The sequence below is a fragment of the Larus michahellis genome, chromosome 9 (genome assembly GCF_964199755.1).
Source record: "Larus michahellis chromosome 9, bLarMic1.1, whole genome shotgun sequence".
Lineage (NCBI taxonomy): Eukaryota > Metazoa > Chordata > Aves > Charadriiformes > Laridae > Larus > Larus michahellis.
In genome coordinates this window covers 7,623,793-7,647,181 of record NC_133904.1, presented here as the reverse complement: position 1 = coordinate 7,647,181, position 23,389 = coordinate 7,623,793, and the positions used below count along the sequence as shown (strand labels likewise).

The 23,389-nt window shown below is 46.2% G+C and overlaps 1 long non-coding RNA gene across 1 annotated transcript; it reads left to right on the top strand.

The window, feature by feature from the left end:
• Positions 1-14,253: 14,253 nt before the first annotated feature.
• On the top strand, positions 14,254-22,152 carry LOC141748731 (uncharacterized). Its single transcript, XR_012589085.1, has 4 exons — positions 14,254-14,466; positions 16,323-16,376; positions 17,641-17,786; positions 22,025-22,152. It is a non-coding gene; the product is annotated as an uncharacterized LOC141748731 (long non-coding RNA).
• Positions 22,153-23,389: the final 1,237 nt, after the last annotated feature.

Genomic DNA, 23,389 nt, shown 5'->3' with positions numbered 1-23,389 from the left:
CTTTTTCACTTGGCATGAAGCCAACCACTCAAAAGCTGTGATTACCCTTCTCCTTTGGCTCCTCTTTGATTTGAGAAGGAATTTTGGTGGCTTGTGACCTTACCAGTTGTGTTCCTCTGGTTCCGTGACCTCTGTAGCATCTCACAGCTTAGAAATGAATGATGCACATCTTCTACCATTGCAGGAGTTCAGTCTTGACCTTTGGGTCATCTTTAGCTCCAGGTTTAATCTTAGCTTGTTCTGCTGAGCCAGGTGAGTTTTCTTTTTTTGGGGTTGGTTTTGTTTTTGGTTGGTTTGTTTGGTTTGTGGGTTTTTTTTTTTTTGCGGGGAAGTCTATAACTGATCTGGCTTTGGCTTTGGTAGACAGTGAGAGAGCAGGAGGAAAAACTGCCACAGTATAGGAGAAAGAAATTGTGTAATTGCAGAGGGATTAGTGTCTTGCAGGCAAAGTCATTTCAGAAGCCATCAGAGGAGAGGGGAGATCCTGCTTTTCCATCTCTCCCTCAGTATTCCCCTTGCGGAATTACCAGGCTTTTTGTAATCCCAGTCTTTGCACACTGGAATGGGTTAGGGAGGGCTCCCATGAGCTTTTCAGACGGGAGATGTGAGTGGGTGGCAATCCCTGGGTGTCGGAGGCTGAGTGGAAACATCTACAGCTGGCACAGAGGATGGGAGTCGAGGGCCTCCAAAAACCGCGGGTGCTCAGCTCCCTGCAGGCTTTTCCCCATCATTAATAGGCTTTTTGTGTTTCAGTGGTCTCATTAACAATGCGGCAGCGATACACAGTGAGTAACACAGTGCCACTGCTGCAAATGGCACTACTTCGGATCATTACTATAGATTGCCGCAGCATTATTCCTCTCCCAGCAACAGTTTCATTTGAGTTCAACCAGATTCCATCAAATATTCAAATGCAAGCTGATACTCAGCTGCAGTGGAAGGTGGTTTGCTGGCGGTGAGTCAAGGCTTTCAAAGGTTTTCATGGTTTTTCCATCGTTCCCTCCATCCCTGAGGTGGTAGTTTGTCGGTAACTACCAGGAGGGAAGACACAACTTAGCAAATGGATGGGGGAAGGAAAAGGGAGCAAACCTCTAAACCACAGCGGAGCAATACGCAATGGACTTTGTCCCCAGAAAACTGTTTTCAGTGTTTCTGCTTTCTTTAAAGCTAGTTATATTGTGATTTGAAGTATAAAAAACAAACCCATGCCCTAGAGTCTTGTGGCTGGTGCATCTGATCTCTTTTCATCTCATGTCATACAGATTAACTGGAGTTTAAAAAAAAGTTTTACTGGTCTTCTGCACTTCATAAAAACACACAAACCTTGAGAAAAATCTCTCCCCTTCCTCCTAATCTTTGTGGTTTGCATATTTTCCCACTTATCTGGGAGTTGCCCTTGCTGGATGCATCACCAGCACAAACAGGACTTATTCTCAGGGACAAAAGAAGAGTAACAAAGCTCCAAAAGAGACCAAAATGACACCGAATCTCTACGAAATCCAAGGCCCGCTCTTACAGATTTTCAGGGCTCACTGACAGTACAAATTCCAGGTTATCACAAACCATCTGATAAACCTCCTGGATTGATTAGCACGAAGGAGACGGTGAGAGGCTGGGAGGTGGCAGCAGGGAGGACATGTGCTGGGAGCTGGCTGAGGTCAGGACCCCCGTGAGGGGCAGGCAGAGGGGGCTGCCACTGCCCTGGAAGCTCGGGCTGGTGGGAGGAAGCATCAGCATCCCCACACCTCACCCAGGAATGGCAGCACAGCAAAACTGAGGACCAGATTCAGGCCAATTCCAGCAACAGGGAGGCTGCGCACAAGATGTGTCCAACTTAGACACCACAGCTTCTTCATCAAGAGAACAGGGGTGGGCGGCCACGGAAAGTAGGTGACCTGAAACCACTGAGCTCCCGCTCCTGGATCCAGGGCATGGTTATTCACACCTCCAATTCAGCAGCAAAACCAGGTTGAGAAGTTGCGCCGTGGCTGTCGGTCCCTGATCTCACACCACCATCCACCACCCCCTCCGCTGTGCCAGCAGGGCAGAGCGATGACGTGCCCCTTGAACTGCCTTCACCTTCAAACCATGTCTCACGTACCCACCAACCCGGGCGTCATGCAGCAGCAACTTAAGATTCAGAAAGGCTGTGCTCCAGGGCCCGTATGTGCTGTGGCACAAACTGTCTACGAAGTACTTTGTAGAACAAACTACCAGCACCACCTCTGCTCGTCGCAAGTCCTTTACCTGAGATCCAGCCCATCCCATTCATGTGACACGGTAATTTGTTAACCAGGAGGTAGATGACCATAAATAATGGGCACACGAAGAGGGGAAGGGAGAGACAGGGAACAAAAGCGTCTGAACACAGACTGCTGTTGCTGGAAATAGTAATGTGACAGCACTCGAGCACGCAGGAGTTTTAAGTTTCCTATCTTTGTGTTGGAGAATTCTTTGCGCAAAAGGCGACAAAGAGAATTCAAAGCAGTTTTGTCCCCGTCCTCTTCACGACAGGAATGTGTTTCTTTTGCAAATAACCCATGTTTTTTCCCAGCTCGTCCCTCTCTGAATGGGGGAGCGGGCACAAACAAATTAATCATGCTTACGCTGCCTATTTGGTGTTTGCTCATTGCTCTAAGCTCCTTTGTGATCTCTCTCAAAATATTTTCATCTGCTTGTTTGGGGAGAAACTTTCCTCCAGGCAGTAATGCACAATACAGTAATACAGGACGTTGCAGCAAATTTCATCTTGTCAAAAAAAAAAAAAAAAAAAGACACAAGGTGGATTTGGTCTCCCATTTGAATTCCCATTTTCTTACCTAAACAATGATGCTGCTATCCCCACTGTGAAAGGAGAGACAATACGTTGCACATAACGATGTTTTTCTGTGGTCTGTCCCTTCTCTGCATATTAATTTTCAGTGTTAACTTCCAGACACATCTAATGTTTCATAAAAGGCAATGATCCGTCTCAAATTCCTTGGGACATGTCTCATTTTCTGAAAGATGTGTGTTGTTTACTGCTGGCTGAGGAAAAAAAAAAGAATCTTCTTTCTTGCTGTTGGCCTTTATATCCCAGACTTTATATATTTTTAAATCTTGATGGAGAAAACAGAAAAGGTGTCGACCTTCATTTTATGGAATTTCTACCCAATCAGTTTTTCTCTCACTGATTTCTTAGGGTTCATCCTACATCCTGCAGGTGACGTTTTCAAATTGTTAAGGGCAACATTTTCATAATTGTAGCATTCAAATTGATGTTTGGGGTCTTGGCTGTGTTGGGTGACTGTGTTTATCTAGTTTACCATCTTTGTCACAACCCTGCAGAAGGGCTCGTGTGCCTGCGAGCCAGCTATCTTTTGTCTCCTCCTCTGTTGGGCTGCAACTGGTCTGCTCAGCTCATTTGATGAAAGGTATCATTTCTCCCTCTGCATCTTCCCTTGCTTCTTTTCTGGGCAACATTTCAGATTCCTGGTAGTTATATGAGGAATGTCCTTGGGCTTTCTGGGCTCCTTTTCCCAGTTAAAGTCTTGCATGGATATAAAAGCATCCCTTTTCCTCAGGGACAGGTCTTGGCTTTCCCTAAAGGAAGTGGAAGTAGAGTTTACAGACAAAACATTCCCTGTGTTTTGGTGGTAACGTCTGGACACCACCCCACTTGTCCCAGTTGAGCCTGAACAGCCTTTTCAGCTTATTCCCAGCCCCCAGGGAACATGTGCTGGATCTGCCAAGCAGTGGAGAAAACACCACCATCCAAAAACATGCCGCTATTCCAGGGAAAGCTGGTGCCGGGGTCGGAGCTCTTCTGTTTCATTCGACGCAGCGCTCAGAGCAGGACGGAGGGGCAGGAAGGGCCTTTCCCACAGAGGGCACACGGCGGGACTTTAACCTCCTGCTCTGACGTGGGGCTTTGTGTCTAATTACCCCATCGTACAAGGCAATGAAAACGTACGGAGGAAAATTCTTCCCTTCTGGAAATTGTTGATGGAAATATTGCAACGGACTTGTCCGATAGGCCAGGGGAACTAAACGGCAGGAGCACGTGGACAGGCGAGGAAGGTCTCAGCAGGTCCCTGAGTCATAAATGAAGCATATCCATGCGGGATTCCCGGCATGGTGTGCTGCTCAGCACATCTCCATGGCCCCGAGGAAACCTCCTGGCTTGCGCTGGCACCAGCATGCACATAGAAAACCAGAAAGCCAATGCAGCACGCCAGCTTCCTTGCTCCGTGCCATCATGCATTACGGAGAACAACTCCTTACACCCGCAATAATGCTCAGGCACCAAAGGCAAATAAGTACCAGCTTTATGGAGGATTTTATGTATTGATTTGTAAATAGACAAACCAATTTTGCCTGACTCTCTTAAGACATTATTGATATTTTCAGCTGTAAAATCTTCCCTTCTTTTGTGTGTATTTATCAAGGACAAGGCAAATAAATGACAGGACTCGTGTTTTGTAATGGTATCTCCGGAATGAACTGTCAAGGATTTTGTTTCCTATTTCCCTGGATCCAGTGAAATCTTAAACTGAAGTTATATAGCAATGAGTATAATTCGTTTACCCATTCTTTATTGGTTTGGTTAAATTTGGGATTGACCCAAAAATCTGATAGTTACTCAGCCTCTTATATGAGGCTCTTGGATTTATAGATTCTTAATTATTCACACAGAACGTGTGACCTTACGTAAGGAAACAGAAACAAGATCTAGTTTACATCTTTGGATCTTTTCAATAGCAGATGGACAATCCTCGGGTGAGGAGGTACATTGTGAGATGTGATGATCCAGTGCTGAGCACCTCTGCGTGATTCGTCTATAAGCAGGTGCAAAAGTTAACTAAATGCAATAGCACGGATTATTGAGGGTACTCATTTGCTAAAAAAAAAATAAAAATAAATAAAATCGTGACCTATAACATATTAACAAATTGTGTTGAAATCTGTTGTGCCTTCCACAGATACTGATTAGCTTGGTTTAAAGGAAAGAAAATCCCGTCGTGGTGCATATGTGCAGAGCTTTGGAGGTATGTACACACGCCAAAGCGATGTCTTGGTGGATATTGAAATACAGCAGGGTGTGTAATTCCCTTTGCTGTTGTATATGTAGATTAAATCCTAGCCCTTTGTGATCCCGGCACAGAAGATGTTCTAGCTGAGAATGTCCCGAGTGTTTCTACTAATTAAGCATTTCCAGAACTTCCAATCCCCAAAGCATGAGTCAGGTTCCAAGAAAGTGTGATATTTTAACTTATTTTTAATGCACTTTCTGCTTCCTAAGCCCTAACATTGAATTCAGGCTTTTCTGTGCAATCCTGCTGGCTAAAAATGTTCTCCCTCTTTTTAGCGGTAGCTGAGATTTCTATCTAATCGTACATCTGCAGGAGTTTCAGTGCTAAGAAAAAAATGAAATATCATAAGAGTCAGAGACTTTCACTCTGTTTGGCAGTGAAGAAAAGACCCCGCATTTCCATCAGTTTCCTCCAGGATGTGGGTTTTGCATTACTATTCCAGGGTATTTCAATTTATAAAAAGATGGGAAAGGCCCTTATTGAAAGAGATTCAGATAGGTTATTCCCGAGTGGTTTGAGATCTCACACAATTCAAGTTAATAGAAATCATCCCACTGACGTGAGCAGGATGGCGCCAAGCCCTCTGCAGGCAGGGTCCCCCTTGCCGACCCCTGGGTAGGAGCCCAGTCTTTTTCACTGGTTCCCCATTACCTCAAACCGCACAGTGACTTCTTTTCTCTTGCTTTCAACTCTTCTGGGCCAAAATCAAATGCAGTTACAGGAAACCTCAAATCCTCAATCAGAGAGAATGTAAAAGTTTGCAAAGTACAGGCGCTCCTTGCTGCCGACAGCTCACAGACATCATAAAAGACGACATAATTTTTTATCTTCCTTTGGACAATTAACTAAATCAGGACTCTTAGGGGACGGAGAAGTTGAAACCTGAATGCTGATGTTCAGCATGGCATGGGCTGTGCTTTTCAGTTTCATTATCAGGTGCTTTCCGGTGGGGACAAAATGTCTTGTCATCCCTTGAAGATCTCCAGCCCCTTGCATGCCACCACTAGCAAGGTTTTAAGGATTGATGTGGATATTTTGGTTGTGGTGACAGCTTCATTACTCATTGCGCCAGCTCTCTCACTTATGGAGCAGTCGACCTGGGCTGCTGGAGAGCCACCACCCGTTATAACTCTGTTGGGTGATGGTGAAGTTTCTGTGCACAAAATCAGGCAGGTTCCTGCTCCCTGTCCTGGCCTGTGTGAGCCAATTTCTACTGATATGGGAAGCGAATACAAAAGCCAGGAAACCAACTTCATTTCTGGGAGAGACCCACAGACTCAAAAACTTTAAATGAGACAATTTTCATCCACAAAGGACTCAGGGTCACTCTGTGCCGTCTCTCTACGTCAAACTTTTTATTGGTTTTATCTTTCTCAAGCTTGAAGGGTCTCTTTGATCCTTAAGATTCAGGTGAAAGCAATTGGAACTAGGGGAAGGTGTGGTGGAGCCAAACTTCCTCCTGCGAGGCAGCCCCATCAAAATGCCTACATAATTGACACTTTCAAGTGACTTCTCTGGGATCCCCAAAGCAGCTTAAAAAATAATGATGACCCTCTGTCCTTCCGCTCTATTACCCTCAACGTGCTTTTTCTTTCACATGGATACATGCCGCAACACAGACAAATACCCGGCAAAGTTAGTCTGCCGAAGAAGAGCTGTTTAAATCCAGCGCTAAGACATTTCCACATGAACAGACTAAGAGGTACGGAGGAATCAGAGATGAGGAGGAAGTTAGTTATCCTGAAACATTAATCAGCCCTGCCAGCGCAGCTGTTTGACTGGGAAATGATCCGCGGGGCCATCGCCGTTGCTCTTGGCTGCCAGTTGGGAGCTCATCAGGTGGAGACAAAAGTAGAGGCGTTATGTGCGAAACAGCAGATGCACAGTGACTCCCTCACATGCTGCCAGGTCAGGATTAAGGGTATTTTTGCTTCGCTGCCCTGATCCAACCTCGCACAGGAAGGAGGCGGCTGTGGGAGCGTAATTCTCCCGACAGCTGCCGTAGGTCGGCTTGTGCTGCCCCGGCCCGGGGCAGTCGCGACATTTTTGCCGAGGAGCGAATTGGCTCTTCGTGGTGCCAGTTGCTGGTTTTGCTGTGAATGCCTCGTCCGGATTTGAGTCCCTCTGATGATGTTCGCAGAGAGACACAAGCGGGTTTGGGGTTTCTTTAACTTTTTTTTTTTGATTTCCATGAGAGATGCGGGAGTCCTGGGATCTGTTTCCAGGGGGAAATGGAGACTAAGATGGATAGCTGCTGCTAGCAATGTCTGCTCAGTTTTCAAAGACTGCTTTTCGCTGTTGGTTTGGTTTTTTTTCATTGCCTGTCTAATAAGTGCAGAGCAACTACCAAAGTCATTACACTCAACAGGAAATGGCTTTGGGCCACAGCAAGCTGGGGTTGTTTTTGAGCTGGTAACTGAAAATGAAATTTCTGTATGCTATTTACCAGCCCCCTGCACCTCCCGTTCCCTCCCCCTCTTCTTCCTCCCTGCCTTGCCCTTTGTCACATGGTGGTGTGAATCTGTCGTTGATGGATGACATCCAAAACCAGGTCCTCTCGCCGCCGTCGGATGTGAATGACAGGCGGATCATGACTGCTGCGCAGAAAGTGGCCTCAATTTTACAATGTTTAACAAAAGCAATTTCTCATCCTAGGAAACAGTGACTGAAAAGAGAAGAAAAATAATGGTTTGTTACTGCGGTTTTGGCTCCTTCCTGCTCTTGTGGTTCTCGATGCTGGTTCAGCCACCATCCTGTCCTGATGGTTATTGCCAGTTTTTGGGAGCCTGAGGCTGATGGCACAACCACCCTCCCCACACATTGTTCCATCAGGCTCTCTGTTTTCTCCATACAGCTCCTTTCACCAGCCAGCATGAAGGGAAGAAATGCTATCTCCCCAAATGTAGAGGGTCTTCTCTGCAGCCAGAGGCTTTCCTGGCCCCAGCCTGGGATAGGGCTGGGTGCTAATGGGGTGCCAGGAGCTCGGTGCAACGGGGTAAAACTCCATGTTCCAGGGCTGTAAGGGGAGGCTAGATTTCTGATGTTCAAAATCAGGTGGTGGAGGAAGAGGAGAGGATCCAAAAATTGGTGTGAAGACGGTGGGGAGGGAGAGGTGCCTGGAGGCAGCAGAAAGGAGCAATGGGGGATAATGCCTGGAAACAGCAAGGGAGGGAGAACAGTGACATAACGGTGGCAGAGGATGGGGAGATGGTGCCCAGAACCAAATGGGCTGTTCAGAGTACACTCGCTCCTTTTGGCTCGTAATACAATCGAAAATCTTTTTTTAATTGGCTTTTCTTCTCTTTTCATCATTTGCCCGTACTAACAGCCCCGCTTCTAATCCTCCAAAGGTAACATTTGGGAACAGTTTGGCAGACAAAATACTAAGGATAAGAAATTTAACAGGTTTCAGGACGGAGATTGCTAAATTTATCAAAGGTATGAAGCAGTGGATGTGCCTACGAGATTTGGTACCCTTGGAGTCCCCTTTGGGCCTGTTTCCTAGGTTCCTATCTCAAAGCACTCTGCAAACATTTAGCCCGTAAGCCTCAACAACTGGCAAGCTGATATTATCGCTTCTATTTTTTATCTAGGGAACATTAGACAGAGAAAAGAGTTGGTCAAAAATATTGTTGCCAACGAGTTTAGTGGAATTACTAACTGCTTAAAGAGAAGTACGTGCCTCTGTGGTCAGGGTCATAGCCTCCCTTGTGCTCACTTAGACCCATTTGTGACTTACAAATGACACCTTCTTAAGATACCAGCTGGCCCCTTGGCTTCCTAGTTGCTTAATGTGACCTGTCCTTCCACCACTGCCTTTCATGTTCCCACTCAGATGGCACTGGGCATTTTAATACCTTTGACAGCTAGAGGGGTATAGGAATGCATCACATGTTATTCGTGATGGTTAATGGAAAACTAACGAGACAACAGCTGCCAAATGCCACCGCTCCCCACTCTGCTGCCTTCTCCCCCCTGTGCCGGTGGCAGCAGCACGTCGGTGATCCCGGCAGTCTGTGTCAGGATGCAAAGTGGGCACCTGGGCTGGGGAGCAGAACAGACCGTCTTCACCCAAATGTCTCCGCTCTGCAGTCACACCATTTCATACAAATGGATTTTTCCAGCTGCCTCGTGCGGCACTTGTCAGGGACAGCATCAGCGAAAGCAGAGAGGGAGAGGGAGAAGCCTGCAGAGCTCCCACCGAGTTTTACAGGAGCAGGAAGCGATTTGTATAGCCAGGAGAAGTGAACAGTGGTTAGCGAGCGTCTGAAAAATTAATTTTTTCCTTGCCTGCTTGCTCCGCGATTTCTTTTTGTTGCTGTCATTCCTAGCATCCAATTTTAAAAATACAGTCTGCAGCTCCATAAATGTTCAAAGCTCTTTGCCTCCTAAGACAGTCACAGCGTGCTTTTTGGGAATGAGCAGACACAGCCCTTCATTTCCACCTTGTAAAGCAAGAATGTCTGTTCAATAAATTTTACTGCTGTAGCAGTAACTGTGGTAGTAACTAAACTGGTACAGGAGCTGACAGAATGGCTGGATCAATATTCTGTCAGGAGGAGAAAGAATCGCCATATAGGAAACTCTTTAAATGTTCATGAACAATCAGCCATAAGATATTTTTTAGAGGGCAATAAAATAGCTGCACAGAAATATTTGTTGCTCAGAGCACCTGACCCAAATGATATTCTGCAGATGCATTTCAGCTTCTCAGAACTCTTTTACTTCTTTTTTAAAGTGGGACCATGAAAATCCAGAGTCAGTTTTGCAGAGGTAACTGGGACCAGACAATCTGCCCACTCGTCAGGACTGTTTGTTCAGGTCCATGGCTAAAAACAGCGAGTAGATGGTGAAGAATTGTTTCTGCCAAATTTAAAAGACAGCTGAACTCAGAACGCTTGAAGGCAAAGTTCCATGTAATTGTTTGCAAATATTGATTCAGTCTCACGGCTGCTACTAGACCTCTCTGGCACCAGAGCGGAGGAGAATTACACTGAAACCAGACCACTGTCTGCATCGCACAGAATTCCATTCTGGGTGAAAACCAGAGACTTTTGGAGGTGAGAAGTCAGGAGGTGAAGTTTCACTGCAGCACTGACTTCTCGGAACCAGATTTTGGCACGTTCTGATAAAGGAAAAACACTCCTTGCCTGTAAGCCCTTTATGCAGGTACGTCTCTTGAATCGTCTTCTGCATCATTATTTGTCGACAGTTCTTCGGCTAAAATAATGCATAAGCCTTGCGTATCGATCCACTGGCTTGTCCAGGGTAAGCCATAAGCAACATGTTAAATTTCCATCATTAAAGTCTCAAATACAATTTACTTCTCCTTGATCTGATGTAGGCAGCCCTGTAAAGCCTCCATCAATGAAAATTGGCTACTTGCACTCAGAACAAGCAAAAGGGTAACAACTTATTTAACACCCTCTCAATCTGGCTGCTCAAAGGCCTTTTCTTTTTGTATTTACTGCAGATAAAAGGCTCCGGGATAACCAAACAAACTGTTGGTACTTATCCAAATTGAATGAAATCTTAGAAACTTTCCCTCCTTTTCTTGTGAGCAAATCCTGGCCACGGCTGAAATGAAAGGCAAAATTCCTGTCGCTTAAATGGGGCTTTAGTCATTCAACCCCCATGTTCCCGGCAATTACTCTGTGGCCAGACGCCTTCCTTTTTCACGTGATGAATTGTTCCTTGTTCCAGGCACAGAGGGGCCCCGTCGCGGAGCGTGTGGAGCGAGCACGGGCAAGGGCGAGGTGGGCTGAAACAAGATGCTCCGCTGAGCCAGACATTTTCTGTCCAGCCCCCCCTGCCTTGTGCCTGAGCAAGCAATCAGGGATTTTGTTTGTTTATTTATTTATTTATTTGTTTATTTATTTTACAGAAACTACTGGGCCTGAACGAAGCTATTTGCAGGCTGTAAACTCTCAGGGTTGGCAAAACGCTCCATAAGAGCAGGTCTGCATATCACTACTGGGGGCTGGTGTCCTGCCTCTTCTCATGAAGCTCCAGCCCTCGCGCTCTGCGTAGGGTTAGCGGAAACAAACTCACAGCAGTGTGTGGCAAAGCACCTTCCTTTCACACGTAAATTCTAGGGCTCGTCACCAAATTAAACGAAACAACCCGAAATAACGAACTAATAAATAGTGGTGTACCCTGTCTTCGTACCATTGTATGAGCAGTAATTATTGATTCATTAAAATAGCATGCGCGCCTCTCGTTTTTCCGCACGGTGCGACTTGTGAAAGCAGCATCCACCTTGAATATTAATGGATGTGTCATTAAAACAGTTTACAGCTTCAGTTCAGACAAATAATTAGGTGCAATCCATGTCTGGTTAGAGTAAGTGGAATACTTGGGGAGGAAAAAAACCCCAGCATTTCCAGTCACGACCAGGATAAAATCTGGAGATATGGGAATAAGATGGGGAAAAAGATGCTTTGAGAGCTGCCTGAGTCAATCGGTGTCCTCAGCATCCAGCTCCATTGGGTGCACAGAAAGGTGTGTAAATCGCTGAAGATAAATCTCTTCCCGAGACTGCTTGGTGCTGCCCTTGGCCAGGCAGGCTGAAACCAGCACAGGCTTGACTTTTCAAAACTTCATTGTCATAGATTGTCCTACCTCACTACTTGCAGAGAGATATGGAGGAAATGCACCCAGTTTTACTTCAGAGAAGTCTCAAATTAATCCTCTCACCAGGTCTGGGTTAACATTGCTGTCACAACTGATCCTGTTGCTGCAGTAGAGCCTACAGTGCTCCAAAAGCCATGAGGATCCCATTGCCCTGGGCACTGGACACACAAAGGTTATGCTCTCCCCAATGAAATCTCCAGCTGGGCTTTAAACTATGGGGAAGTGGTCAAAGGTGCCAGAGAGAGACCAAGGAGAAATGAGATTACACGTAACGGCTGTCCAGTGCTCATTCACCAGCCACAAGGACAACCATGGTCCCCATCCCTTGGCTTGTTCCCCCCTCACACCAATTTCCTGGATCCTTCCGTACCTCCCAGTTACAGATCAGAGTCTGACCATCAGCATCCTTGGCATGGTTATTCCAGCTGCACCAGTGCAAGATGGCCAGAGGCCAGCTATCCCAAGGTGGCTCCCATGGACGATAAGCACAGGAGATGTCCGGAAGACTCGTGATTTGGGAAGATTCTGAGAGAACCGTGAGCCAGAGAAGTCCAGGGTAACCCCAGGGGAGTGAACCCAGAAGACGAAGGTCCATCTCTAAATATCTGAGAGTATATTGCTGTCAGCAGCAGAAAGGCCACCACGTAGATCAATCTATGATGAGAAAATCAAGAACGTTCTGCCCTGGAAACTTTATTTGATCTCCTTCTTCAGCGCACACGTTACAGGTACTTTGGGCATCTGCCAGGAGGAAAAACACTCTGACTGGGGGCACGAATCCTTCATTTCCAAGAAGTCCAGCCCCAGTCCTTTATCTGGACAGAGCAGCTTGAAGCATCGCTATTTTCAACAACCCTACAAAAATTCAGACAAAAGATAAAGCGCTCTGCTTTAATATAAAGGCACATGCGGCAACGAGCTGTGCTGGGAAAGCTTGAGAACAGACTTACAGCTCAGTGGATGGGATTAGCAAGGGCTGGAATTGCTTTTGGAGCCTGGTTTCTCGTTAACCCTGTGGTACACATGGGTCCGCAGCTCCTCAGCAGCTCTGCAAGAGCAACGCAGGACCAGAGACAGCTTCTGAGATGGTGAGCCAGCCTGTGAAAACTTATTTCTTATCGGCAGTGGGAAGGCAGCTGGAAAGTCAGCTGGCAGTTTTCCCAAGGTGAAGTGTTTGCCCATCTGTCTGGCCACAATCTTCTTTCTTATCCAAACAAGGCTGTGAAGTGTCTTCCACTAAAAACATCGCTGCCTAAAGAGCTAGGTAAAGAATGAACATTTATGCACACGCACAGAGATTTGTCCAACAAGCCCGTTTTCAGAGACAATAAAACTCACAAAGATTTATTTAACATGTTTTCTTTCATCGTCCCTAGCATGCAGCTGTGTGCAGCATTTCAGAGCCCCTAGGAATGAAAGCCTCTACTATAGTTATTAAAAATAATGCATTAATTTGAGACCGTTAGTATGTCTAGGCCTTCAGCATCCTGTGCAAATACTCCCCACCTGTCGGGATGAATATTGGGACATCTGCGTTCTCATCTGCGGGCTGCGTTGTGCCAGATCCCAGCCACAGCCTCGCTGCATCCACACGAGGAGACGAGAGCTGACGCAACGAGAGGCTCCGGTTTATTCACGAAGGGGATGTGTGTTTTTTTGACAGCGAGCAGCCTGCAATAGCCATAGATCACGAGTTAGGACTTAGCAAATATTTTTATAGGCAAGAAACCTTCACAAGTGAGAGCAGTGTCATAAAACTCGGAGCAAACACTGAAGGAAGACCATTTCTTTATAGTATTTATATATTTCGTGTGACCATTTCTAAGAGAAGTGTAAGACAAAATATAGAAATCATCTGATTCAGGTGTTAATGGATCAAAATTTCTCCAGTGGTGTCCAAGGTTTCCTGAACACATGTAAGATCTAGCTTGAGCACTTTAGTGAGCCCACGGGGTTTGCTGTGACACAAACATGCCTGAGATTTCCATGTGCTCTGGACAGATATTGGACAAACAGAGTTTTCAACTCTGTGTCTCCAGCCCACTAATTCCAGTAAAGAAAAATTTAAGCTGGAAAAAAAGCATAGGCAGAAATTGAATTTTCACAAGTTCTTAGGGGATTACATAAAGGAAAATAACCTCTTTTCTCTCCCATCCTCTACAACTCCCTGAAAGGAGGTTGGAGAGAGGTGGGTGTTGGCCTCTTCTCCCAGGTGAATAATGACAGGACCAGAGGAAATGGTCTGAAGTTGCGGCAGGGGAGGTTTAGATTAGATATTAGGAAAAATTACTTTACTGAAGGAGTGGTCAGGCACTGGAACAGCCTGCCCAGGGAGGGGGTTGAGTCACCATCCCTAGAGGTATTTAAGAAATGTCTGGATGGGGCACTTCAGGGCATGCTCTAGTGGCAGAGATTGTAGGGGGGTTTTTTGTTTATGTACGGTTGGACTCAATGATCTCAAAGGTCCCTTCCAACCATGAAGATTCTATGTTACCTACAACCCCTCTGGAGAATATATGTCCTTAATTAGCTTGATTAAGACTAGTGAAACCACCTGCTCTGAGAAGCTGTTCCAAACTGATCTCAGGTGTTGCCCCCAGCCTTCTTCAATTCAGCAGGGAGGAAACCAGCTCCCGCCACAGTGCTTTTAAGGGCCAGTAGAGGCTCCTGTAACCCTCTGAGAGCTGTGGTCCGTGAAGCATTAGCAGGAGAGGAGGGTGTCCGGGCAGAAGCTGAGATGGATGGCTGTATTTTAGCTCTGGTGAGTTGCTCCCATTTATTTTAGAAAGCTTTTTTCCAACAAGTGGTGCTGACTTGGTGCTTTTGTTTTGTTTGTTTTTTTTTTTTTTTTTTTTTTTCCCCTCTTGGTATCTGTTGGGGAACTGCTTACAGCCTTCCTGGTTCTGTGCCATATATCTCTGCTGAGAAAAGGATAAAAGAGTGAATTAGGGTAGTGCCCGTTACGGGCTAATTTGGGGACAGCAGTAGTCATCGTGTAGCTGAGAATTTATATGCTGTTACTGGTGTGAGCTTTAGTGCTGCTGGAGGGCCCTGCCCTGCAGCAGGGCATCTTGCTGGGATGTGTGTGCGCTCCAGAGTTCCACAGTTTATAGGCAGCATATTAGCAGCCGAAATGAGAAATGTGGGGTTTTTTTTTTCTTTGTGAATGTGCTGAGGTGTAAACTGCAACAGCTCCAGCAGAGAGGCAGATGGCTGCTGCACCCTTCCCAGCTGCATCTGACTCCAAATGTCCTTCAGCCGAAACAGCAGCGAAAACTTCATGGTGCTAGGGGCTTAAATTGGGTTAGCATCTCGTGCTTAGCCCAAGGCTCCACAATGGGCTTGGATACGGTATGTTTGGTAGGCCGTTGCTGTGAGGGATGCTTGCACATGGGTGACTTAAATTTGAAACTGAAAGACCTTTGGGTATCAAAGGGGGAAAAAATGCACAGCTGTGGCTCCAGCTCAATGTGAGTACAGGTGTTGCAGCAACAGCATGGAAAATGGGGTGGCTAGAAACCCCTGCCCTCCTCTGAAGTTGCAAGGTCGGTGTTTGGACAGCTTATTTCTTCTGCCCACACCTCAAGAGGGATGAGAAAGTGGGATATGGATGGGACGGATGCCAGAGAGTGCTCTAACAGTGCCAGCTTAGGAGCCTTATCCCTATTTTCAGGCTATTTTATTTCTTAAACTTATTTTGCAGTGTCTTGACACTTTCCTTGGAAAGCACCCCTCCTCCCGCGGAGAACAAAATCAGTGTTTTATGTGTGCCGTAATGAAATTACTCATTCACTTACTCTGGATGTTCCCTCTCTGTAACCCATTGGTCACAGCTAAGGTGAAAACCATGTTTGCCTCTACTTCTGTTGTCACCAGTAATACACCACAGAAGTTGTATTAACAGATCAAATAATGACCTGCTGTGGAACTTAAGACCCTGGAAGGGGCTATTGATTTGAGTGCGCTGCCTGCAAGTGCTAACAAGCCTCGGACAGATGCAGCGGTGTGCTTGCTCTCGCCCTGCCCTGCTGTGTGCAGTTTACCCCTTGCAAAATCGGACCAATGTAGCTGCAGAGAACGGATATTTCTGGCCTGGAGATCCACAGGTTGGGAAGGGATTAGGGGATTTCTGTTCCCCTCCTGACCGTCATGCCATCAGGGCAGGTGACTGGCGAAGCCATTCAGACTGTTGCTACCTACTTGTCCTTCCTGCTGGCAGGGATGGGCCATGATCTGGTGTCAGGGCCATGTTTTTCCTATCTCCCCATGTATTATGATGCTCTAAAGAACTGAGATCAGATCTCATGTCCACATAGGGTGCCTGGGGCTACAAGGCATGCAGAAATGCCTTTTTCCACTATGTTTTCATTTTTTCCTTCCCTAGCATCAAAGCCTGCTGGCCTGCTGAACTTTGCCTGCCTCTTTTAGATTTCTTTAAGGGAACCTCATAGCTCTTACAACCTGTCAGGAATAATTAAGAAAAATGAAAATGTGAGCCTCAGCAAAGGGGATAAATCAGTGTGATAGAAAGTACCTAATTTGAGGGAAAACCAAAGACTTTTGCCAAAGTTATTTATATGCTGTAGCCCTTAAGCATCAATGCTTCTTTCCTCTTAGGAGGTCGTACTTCCCTGAGGACACAGACAGGAAGATGTGATCCTCTTGGGGCTGGTTAGTAACTAATGTGCTGGCCTTCTCCTTTCCTAGTAGCTCTGGGCATGTGTGATAGAGGAGGTAAAAAATATATGTTTCTATGTCAAATCTAGGCTTGACCAGCTTTGGGACTGGGTGGCTCCTTCCTGTTACCCCCTTGGACACTCGCCTGCTCCCCAGGACTGAGTCTTCAGCCCTTCCCGGGGTGATCCTGGCAGAGCAGAGATCAGCTCCTCGGTGGTGTTTGCCCTACAGATGGAGCTGGCTCATGACAGTGCCAAAATAATCACCTGTGCTATGCATCAGTAAAAACAACCCCCCTATCCACCCTGAATAATAAAGTCCAGAGGAAGAAGGGTGCAACACAGGCTTACTCGGTCCATCCCAGCCTCGGCGTTTGGTCACAGGAGCCCCTTCTGAGTGATGGTCCAGGATTTGGGCTGACAGCCCATATTTTGGCCACCTGTAACTGGGTGTCTAGAAGCTCCTCTGTGTTGCTACCATACATGAAGCTAGTTGAAAGGGTGATTAAAGTTAGACTTTGTTATCCCATTAGTCCCTTCCCAGACAGCTTCTGTCGCATGCCGCCAGCTGTTACTGCAATCAGTGAGCTGAGCATTGCACTGCAACCAGCACAGCTCTGCTCAGCAAATTATTTCTAATGAGTCCAGACCCATAAATAACATCTGCTTCTGCTCTGCAGAGCACCCTGTTGACCTGCCATGCAATGGCCCTGCTTCCCCTAGACCAGGAAAATACTGGACTTGCTCCTCGAAAAGTTATCACTTGGGGTGGCTGGTCTCCTGACCACGAGAACCAAGAGTTGTTGAGCTCCACATGTGCAAGGTCTCAACTGGCCTGCACTGCGCCAGAGTCTGGAGCACTCTTGAGAGGGCATCAAAGGAGGTGATCCTTTCTTTGAGCTTGGCTTTTTCCTCTCCCTAAGGGAACTAGGTTTTGGCAGTGTAAATTCATGTTTTGGTAGGCCTTTTTTAAAGCATATCTTGCTCTAGCTCTATCCTTACACTGAGTATAATACAAAAGGGAAAGACAGGGCAGTGAGAGAGGATTTATTTGCGCGTGCAAGATGGATCTGACAATAGAAAGTATTGACAAAGATTCTATCTGAGTCTTGTGCAAACAGATCTATCCATCTCCGCAGAACCAGGCAGCTAACTTTTTGTGTTGTCTGGGGGGGCTTAAGTCAGACACGCAGCAAAAGAAGAGACTGAGAGAGTCCTGGGTTACACAACTCTGAACAGGCTTTTTTTTTTCTACTCAGGTTCTTCATCTGAGACTAAGCGTTTGAAAGCAGTGTGCGCCTTGAGCGCATAAGGATGTGCAATAAAAGGTGAAAAGAAAGTAGGATTGCTGCTTTCTGGGGGAAAAACATTGTTTCAAGGCTCTCTGGGAGAGCGCCTCAGCTCGGTGAGTAGCTGGAAAGCGAGAAAAAGGTAGCATGAGTTTAGATACAAGTTCAGACCTTGCTGCTGGATGGACTGGAATAGATCCCAGTTGCATACACCACCACACCGCACTTACCATTACTGACTGGGGCAGCTCTCCTGCAGCCCTGGCCGCTTGCAGGGCCCTGGTCCAGAGCACCCCTTAAGTGCGGGGAGGACTATAGAGCAAAAATCTGCTGCCTGAAATTTATGCAGCAAAAGGGTTTTCTGATGTCGGGAAATCCCCATCACCTTTTTACTACCAGCACAAAGCCAGCTGTCCCCTTCTCTTTCCCCCTCCTTTTGGCAAAGATTTAAGATTTTTTTTTCAAAGGGAGCTAGGCATAAATTCCATCTATTCCAGTGGCTGCTGGTGCCTAAATGCTTTACCTGGTCCTTAGTGCCTAAATCCAATATATTTGTCTTTGCTCCTTAGCTCTGTCTATATCCTCTTCCTAGACTGGCATATTTTGTTCTCCTTTTTCCTTAACAATTGCCCACCCAGCTGAGCTGTAATGTTTTTGTCTCACTGCAAAGGTGCAGAGAGAGATAAAACAAAAGCACTCTAGTGAGACACTGAGAAACCCAACTGCGAGCAAGGGTCTGCTCTGTGTTTGCAGAGTTATCTGTCAGCCATGCTTGGCAGACCAAGAAAATCGTTCTCTGGCCTGTATAAATATGAATGATGCAAAAGGAGGATTAGAGCAGTAAAATACCCTGGCTATTTCTCCTGCTGCCTTGTTTACTCCCTTTCATTGGTATTAATAAGTATCCTGTGGAGAGGATAGGAGAGGTGTTGCTATTACTCTGCAAAAGTACATAAACAGGTTCAAATAAAAAGAGTAAAGGAAGCCTACCCTAAATTCCAATTTACCATAGCCTTTGGCTAAAGGCGCATATTTATGATGTGGTGACAACGTGGGCATGCATTGGTTATGCTACCCAGGCAGGAAAACAGATGTGGGGAGAGATTTAGAGTGTGGTTTGATGTTGCATCTAACCAGGATCCTGCTACTGAAAAGTGCAACCACCACCTTTCCCTACCAGCTCTCGGCTCCACCCTCCGCCTGCTTCCTTTTCACCCTCTGGGGACAATTAGGTCAAGAAACTGAGCTCCTGGAAGGTTCTCTTCTTTTTCTCCCCCCCCCCCTCCCGCTCCTGTCAGATCGGCTCACTGAACTGACTCACTGAGGCTCAGCAGCTGAATGCCCTGTGATGCTGAAGAGCCCTTGCGGGGCAGAAGCCAGTCTTTCCCCAGCCTATGGCCGTGCTGCAAGGTGAAAGGTGGGCTGAGGAGATCCCTCATAAGCCAGCAGCAGCCAAGGCAAGGAGCAGGCTGGCTTCTCTGGAGTTAATGGGAGCAGTGTGGTGAGACTGGGCTCGGGGTGTAGCAATGTGCTTGGAGGGATGCACAAGCTCCCCGTGCTTCCAGCCTTTACCACTTGTCTTCCTCCACCCTAGGAACCCCATGTCCCAAGCATTGGATTTATTCCGATATAATTTTCTTTGCCAGCATTGATGCTTCTCCTCGGGAAGCTCATTTTGCAGCTGGGGGGGGAGCCCACAAAGGAACTGAAAGAGAAGGGGTTCGATAACTCCCCGTGCTGGGGGGAGTGGAAGCCCTCAGCGTGATGGAGAGGGAAAAGCAGGACATGGTGGCTGCAGAATGATCCCTGGCCACAAGGGGGTGGCCTAAGGTGGCACTTATTCTGAAAGGGCTCCTATCTTGAGGTTAGAAAAAGCTGTTTTCTGTGCGTTTCCTAATTCTAGCCAGAAGCACAAGTGCTGGAATACAAGACAGACTGATTTAGCTGTTATTTTCCTGCTGTGGCTTGCAGATCAAAGGGGTTTAGACAGTTTATTTGGGCGAGTTTTGCATAAGCTTGCAAACTTTCTGGGTGCTTATCAGCATGATTTTAACTCCAGCAGGATTGAAGGATGCTTGAAATCTTGAACAGTTGGTGAATTGTTCATAACCTCCAGCTGAGCAATGGTGCCTAAGAAGCTCCATTTGTGATCTGCAGAGCTGCAGAAAGTGGGATGCTTTTCTACTTCCACATCTGGAAAAAAAAAAAATTAAACATAATAGACTAGTTTAATTCATTGGAGAGAAAGAAGGGAAAGTAAACTCCCCCCAAACACTTCTGCTTTCTCCTCTGCCTGTATTTGATTATTAGTTTTGTTACCTTAGTTTTTGGACCCCATGAGATAGACCATCTGCACATGGCGAAAACAGGAGATATTTTTCACGCTTCTCATGGCTGGTACAGGCATAACTGCGATTAGAGATGACTTGCTTTTGCATCGAACCAACAGCTGAAAAAAAGCCTTTTGATGGGTGCTCTCTGTGAGATAACTGATGTCAATCACATCATTACCATGGGCTTTGTTACTTGTTCTGCAGCATCGAGCTGCAAAGAACATCCTATTGTCCCAAGGGTTTTTGTTAAGGATTGGCTGAGTAGAAATGAGGGGGGTTGCATTTTTGTATTGAACTTGTACTTTTTAGTGTATATTTATCCTAGTTTCCTTTCTTATGAAGAACAGCTATCACTATAGCTGATGGGAAAAGCTGCAGAGAACCGGCTTAACACAGATAGCCGGTAGTTAAATGGAGACGAGGTGTGTTTGCAGGGAAGAAGGATCTGATCTTGGTGTCTGGAAAATCTTGCTTCAAAAGGGCTACAACAGGCAGCCAAGATGTAGTGGGTGATGTCCAAGGATGTCTCAGCTGAGAGACAAAACATAAGAGTGGGGTGGCCTTTTTGAATTGAGCCCTAAGCAAGAGATAAATGGGAAGTGCTGGTGGTTATGAAGCGAGGTCAGAAGTGAGATGCCTTTCTGCAGGGTAACAGTTCAAAAATGTGAGCTGTGATCTCAGATCCTCTGTGGAGCCCTTAAGCCAAACATTCTCACCCCACAATGCTTCTGAGGCTGATTGTACTTGTAGTAGGACTTAGCTGTTTCACAAGGCAGCTAAAGCAGATGTTCAGGCCCAGGAGCACAGATTTTTCTGCAGGGGGTTAATTTTCCTTTTTATTGCTTTATTTTTTCCTTTGCTAGAAAGGTGTTTTGATTTGCAAAGCAGAGAAGCCATCACATGCTATTGAAGGGGACCGTCCTGGAGAGTGTGGGTTTTAAGAAACTGCTCCCCGTGGTTTCACAAACAGCTGCAGCCTGCCCAGGATTTCCACGCTTCTCTGGAGATTAGTGGAGTACTGATGAAAAGAAGCTAAAGACAACCTGGGCAGCCATTGTAGCAGGGAATTTGGCAAAGATGACTAAAGCAGAACGGGTTCTGTTTCTAATTTCCTCCTTCAGTGCTTAATGATTACTAATGGAGAGGTATTCCCCTGGCGCCTGGGCTCTGAGCATCTTCCCTGCAGCTTGCTGGGCTTTTTCTATTTGAGTTGAGCTCTGTGTTACTTCAGCTGCAACACCAGTCAAGCTCTGAATGCTAAATACTCTCATTAGTATGGGTAATGATGATGAGGAAGATGCCTCCAGCTTTCTCTGCTGATGGCTTACTCCTCTGGGAAACTAAAAGAGCTTGCATCCACATCTTGCCAGCCTTATCTCATGCTTTGGGGTGGGATGGCAGCATGCAAGAGGCTCAGATGTCATGTAAGGGGATGCTGCACCCTCCCAAAACCACAGGAAAAGGCAAGTTGGCAGTGCCTTGGCTCTTCTTACTGAGGGGGGATGCTCACTTGAACCAAACAGGGCCCCCTGGCCTTGGGAAGTGACTGCAGCCATGTGCAAGGGAAGGAGGAGCAGAAGGATCAGAAGCTGCTGGGGTGGCGAGTAGGCACCTGGACAGTTTGGGTTTGTACTGCAGCAGCCACGTGAAGGGGGTTTATCCTCCTAAATGTACCCCGCGTGCTGGCTGCAGGACCAGACCTCGTGGTAGTGCTGTGTGAGCAGAGCAGAGAGGTGGTGGGGCATCCTTTCTGCTGCAAACAGACACATGGAACTCCTGTCCCCACTGCAGCTGACAATTTTGCACAGATAAACGGACTCTTGAGACCCTTGGAACGTAGCTTCAGGTCCACTCTTGTAGGCTCATTGTAGCCTCTGTTATGGCTACAGATTCCATTTTTAGGAGGCAAGTGAGACTGTGTCATAAGGAAGGAAAAAAAGAAAAAACAACTGGCAAAGTGAGCGTTATGTCCCCAGAACTACCAAAATTAACCACCCTGCCCATCTTGCTTTTTTGTCTAGGTGTCATCTGTCACTGCTGCTGTTCTCCTATTCAAATATATGTTCATGCCCTACACTTCTATTTTCAAGAAACAAAATCAAACCAGATGTAAATGTGATTATTCCCCCCCCCCTCTGAATTTCATTGATCTCCATGTGCTTGCATGAACTGTGAATTCACGCTGGAACAAGTGGAGTTATTACTCAGATGGTCATTAAACACCTTTGTGCTGCAAATGCTGCTGGTTTAGGCGTTTTTTTTTAAACCAGTATTGCCATTATCTCATTAATTTTATTCAAATTTCACATAATTAGCTTTTCTTATCCCATTAGTGAATATATAACAGCACAAAAAATTGTGACACAAAAAAATATGCCAGCGCCCAGCTGTCTTTGCTTCTCCAGCACAAAAGCTCCTGCCTCTTTTAAGTAAAACTTCTGTTTGTCTGTAAGTGAACCTGCTACAGGATCACAATAATGGACTCTTTGAAGGGAAAACAATAAATACGGTATCGGCTGACAGATGCTGTCCTTCCTGGCTGCGGTGTTATATCCATTATTTAATAAGATAGACGCGATGTTCAGGAGAGCCGGAGCGATGAGGTGTAACTGTATCTTTCTGCACCACAGAGGAACCTCCAAAGAGATTAACGGAGGAGGAAGAAGGGGAAAATTTTTTTCCTTTGGGTTTCTGGTGTCTTGTGACTGCAGCTTTTGGTTTGCGGCCAGGACCTTGGAGGAGCCCTACTGGATGAAGACTGAGAAGCACAGAGCTGCTCGTAGGCTTTCCCACCAGTTATGCAGCAAATGTGTCGCCTTTTAGTGCTGTTTTTCAGAAATTGTCTACATAAGGTGAAGTCAAGCCAGATCCAGCTCGATATTCTTGATACTATTGATTAGAAGGAGAGATAAGGATAAATTGCACTGTTACTAACTGTTAGAGTTGAAGAAATAACTGTGGAGCAGCTCAATGCTGGAAGCATGGAAGATAGAACAGCAAGTGTGGCTTGCTCAAATGTCAGCTGTTCTTCTGAAGCTAACAGCTTCAGAGGGGGGGTTTCCTTAGGACCGGCTGGAAAGTCTTGGAGATGAAGTTTGGAAAACAGCACATGTTCTGAAATTAGCTTTAATAGTTAATGAATGGTGTAGTGACAATTAGGACAACAGGAGGGGTCCTTTTGACCAAAGAAGTTGCATTTTTTTCAGTTAAGCTATTTTCAACTAGCTGAAATTAGGAGGTTTCTAGGTTCTGGTGAAGAGACTAAAGTCTCAATATCTATGAATCAGTCTGATACCAGCAGTTTGTTCCAAGTAGTCTTCTAAAGTAGCTGCTAATAAATGCTATGAACAGGTGTGAACTAGCTCTTGGATCTGAAGACAATGGTG